The sequence below is a fragment of the Cucurbita pepo genome, chromosome LG16 (genome assembly GCF_002806865.2).
Source record: "Cucurbita pepo subsp. pepo cultivar mu-cu-16 chromosome LG16, ASM280686v2, whole genome shotgun sequence".
NCBI lineage: Eukaryota > Viridiplantae > Streptophyta > Magnoliopsida > Cucurbitales > Cucurbitaceae > Cucurbita > Cucurbita pepo.
The window spans coordinates 1,731,190-1,735,784 of NC_036653.1; positions in this window are offsets into that span (position 1 = coordinate 1,731,190).

Here is a 4,595-nt window from a genome sequence, read left to right on the forward strand (position 1 = left end):
CGACCAAGTATGGAGTTAACCATATTTAGTAGTTTATGATATGTTGTAAGACCCATAAGAACTTGATGTTTGTCTTGGGTTACGTGGTACTTATGATTACGTCTTAGGATGTTAAATAGTGAACGATTACTTTATATGTCAATATTGGATCCGAGTCATTGTGCTTTGATACAATGATGAGGCTGAAAAGGGTCACGTGATAGCATACTAGCCTTAAGAAGACAAAGATGTGACACCCTAGAGTGCGTGACGTCCAAAACTCGAGTTTTGAAACCTCGAAAATTTGTTCATGACAAATTGGTATTAGAGCAGTCAGGTTATAGGTTCTGTAAACTTTTTCTTAGAATAGGGAGTCATACATTTTGTGACTCAGCTCAACAACATCCCTCGTTGCGACCAAGTATGGAGTTAACCATATTTAGTAGTTTATGATATGTTGTAAGACCGGTAAGAACTTGATGTTTGTCTTGGGTTACATGGTACTTATGATTACGTCTTAGGGCGTTAAATATTGAACGATTACTTTATATGTCAATGTTGGATCGGAGTCATTGTGTTTTGATACAATGATGAAGCTGAAAGGGGTCACGTGATAGCATACTAGCCTTAGGAAGACAAAGATGTGACACCCTAGAGTGCGTGACGTCCAATATCTTAAGGCCTAATACAAGATGAGGTACTTATGCCACAAACTTAAATTCAATGTAAACTCATTAAATTCAATGTAGAGTATTTTATTAATATATTATTAATTGTTAACCATAAAAAGAAAAGTCCGTGTTTTTGCCCAATTGACAAGTTTGACTATGGAACGTAACGGTCTATTTAGATTATCTATTAATAAAGTCGTAATTTTAATTCATTATTAAAAAATATCATTTANATATGATGATGTTATAGGATGATGATGACATGATGATATAATGATATGATGATGTTATAGGATGATGATGACATGATGATATAATGATATGATGATATAGTGACGATGATATGATATGATGACATGATGATATGATGTTATATGATGATGAAGAATGAAAACATAATGATATGATATGATGACGATGATGTATGAAAACATGATGATGATAATATGACTTAATATGACGATATTTTATATTAAGATGATGTGTATTTATTAAATGCGATGATGCACTATGATGAAGAGTTTTCTAAGACAATCTTAAATAATGTTAATGATGATGAATGTATGCAGGCCAATGCATGCATGTTACCTAAAGTAATATGTGAATGATGTATAAGATTGTGTCATAAGAATGATTTAAGATGAAAACTATAGGAACCTCATGCATATTGTGTGTTCATTTACATCAGATAACTTCCTCATTTATGTTGATGAGTACGGACTTGTACACTATAATAATTATGATGATCATCATCATGTCTTGCATTATATTCGAGGGTTTACTGTTCTTCTAATGTCCGATTACGAACAACTAACTCGACTTTGATGGGCCTAGGGGTGTGAATCACCTGGTGAACTCACTCTCGCACGTGTGGGTCGTGTGTAGGGAAGTGCTACACATCCAATTTCGTATGAACTAGAGGCTAACTCTATGATGGTTTTAAATGATAGGTCCCTAATCATGAGTTACATGTGTATGCATTCTCCGACCTCAATAGTGGGGTCACTTACTGAAAAATACTCAAGTCGTGTGCTATTTCTATTTTCAGGTAAAGGTAAGTCACCCTTGTACGACTGACGAAAACATCGCAAGTACAGACCATAACACATGCATAAAATAATTGTATTTAAATTCTTAGANTAAACATGATGATGATAATATGACTTAATATGATGATATTTCATATTGAGATGATGTGCATTTATTAAATGCGATGATGCACTATGATGAAGAGTTTTCTAAGACAATCCTAAATGATGTTAATGATGATAAATGTATGAAGGCCAATACATGCATGTTACCTAGAGTAACATGTGAATGATGTATAGGATTGTGTCATAAGAACGATTTAAGATGAAAAACTACAAGAACCTCATGTATATTGTGTGTTCATATACATTTATAATGATGAGTACAGACGCATACACTAGGATGATGTACTAGGATGATGATGATCATTATGTCTTGATCGTGATTTGTTGCCTCCTGACATCCGACTACAGACAACTAGCATGATGGGCCTAGAGAGGGGGTGCAAATCGCTTGGGGACTCACACTCACACATGTGAATCGTGTGTAGGGAAGTACTATACATCCAATTCTGTGAAAATTCGGCTACAGACAACTAGTCAGACTATGATGGGCCTAGAGGAGAGTGCAAACTACCTGGAACCTCATGCTTGCACGTGTGGGTCATGCGTAAGGAAGTACTACACATCTAATTTTGTCTGGACTGAAGGTCACCTCCATGATAGTTTTAACGACAGGTTCCTAATCATGAGTTGCATGTGTTTATATTCCTTGACACCAATGGTGGAGTCACTATAATACTCAAGTCATGTACTACTTCTAATTTTCAAGTAAAGATACTTATATTTCATAAAATACTCCTTAGCTAAGCTATGCTACTCCTAATTTTCTAGAGGCACTTACTAAGTATTTCATAACATACTATTTATTTTCAGGTAAAGGCACTTACTCCGGAGGATTGATAATTCAAGCAGTCTTTTCAGTCTTTCGTTCATGCAAAATCTGAACTTGGCTTTGAATCGGTTCGATTCCAAGATCCCGTTCGAATTCGAACGACTCTCCAATTTGCGTGCGCTTAATATGTCTGATTCAGGATGCTTGGAGTATTTCCACAAAGCATATTCAAGGGACCAAATCTTCAAACTCTGGACCTATCCAATAATGTTTTTCTGCAAGGTTCTCTTCCATTGTTCAAATTCAAAGGACCCCTTCAAAATCTGGACACTGCCAGATTCGACTGGTGTTTTTGAGAACTTGACCAGATTAGACCTGCAAAGTTGCTCGTTTAGTAACTCGATCCCAAATTCCATAGCAAAGCTCAGACAACTCACATATATCGATCTTTCGAGGAACAGATTTGTTGGCACAACTCCATCGTTTTCGTTATTGAAGAGTCTTGATCATCATTTTGTTGTTCTTGAATTACGTAACAATTCACTCACTGGAAACGTTCCCTTATCTCTATTCCATCTTGAATCAATCCAGAGAATTCAACTCAGCTGCAACAGATTTAATGGTAGTTTGAAGGAGCTTTCCAATGTGTCTTCTTCCTTACTTGATACCCTACATTTACAGAGCAATCAATTAGAAGGTCTTAAGATTCTCTAACTTTCTTTCAACAATTTTTCTGGACATTTGAATCTAAACATGTTCAAGCAACTGAGGAACATATCAAGACTTGAATTGTCAAGAAACAGTTTGTCAGTTGACTCAAATGATACCTTCTCGGCCGCCTTTCCTCAAATGACCGAATTAGAATTGGCTTCTTGCAAGCTGAGAAAGTTCCCTGAGTTCTTGAAAGACCAATCCAACCTCATCTCTCTCGATCTCTCTGATAATGAACTTCAAGGAGCAATACCTCACTGGATTTGGGAACTCACAAGTTTAAGTCATTTAAATCTTTCTTGCAACTCGCTCACCGGTTTCGAAAATTCACCACAGAACCTCGCTGTTAGGATCGATACCAGTTGTTAGCTCTGATACCAAGTGTTAGGATCGCTCAACAACGTACACACTCGATCAAGATAAACACAAAGAACAAGAGAGGGAAAATGCAAGGAGAATATTGGCTAAAAATTTTGTATGGATGACTTCAAATATGTACAACAAGATAGAATACAATACACCTAACAAATATGTCTCTATCAAATCTGTACCAAATATCGTATATCACTATCAGATCTTTACGAAATATCTTCCAAATATACGTCTACCAGATCTAGGTATCAGGCTCCCAACATTCGCAACCCAGACCTTCTTGACCTCCATTCCAACAAATTTCAAGGGCCACTCCAATTCTTCGCTCCATCAGCCTATTACTTGGATTATTCCAACAACAGTTTCAATTCTATTCTTCCATTTGATATTGGAAAGTACATAAATTATGCAGTATTCTTTTCAGCATCAAGAAACCAAATTCAAGGTAATATTCCTGAATCCTTATGCACATCTATAAATATCAAGATAATGGATCTATCTCATAATAATATGGGTGGCATGTTTCCTCCCCTGTGTCTAACTAAGATGACCACGAATCTAAATCTGAAATAAAACTCCTTCAAAGGCTTAATTCCTAATACATTTCCAAGTATGTGCGACCTAAGAACTCTAGACCTAAGTGGAAACGACATTGGAGGGCAGGTACCTAGTTCATTATCGAATTGCAAAGATTTGGAGGTTTTAAACCTTGGGAATAACGAGATACATGATACCTTTCCATGTCAATTGAAGAATATATCCACCATGCGTGTTCTTGCTCTTCGATCGAACCAATTTCACGGCAAGATTGGATGTCCAACGAGCAATGACTCCTGGCTTAGCCTGCAAATTATCGATCTATCTCGAAACAGATTCAGTGGAAAACAATGGTTGATGGTGAAGAATATAGAAAATCAAAAGCTAATCACCTCCGCTATG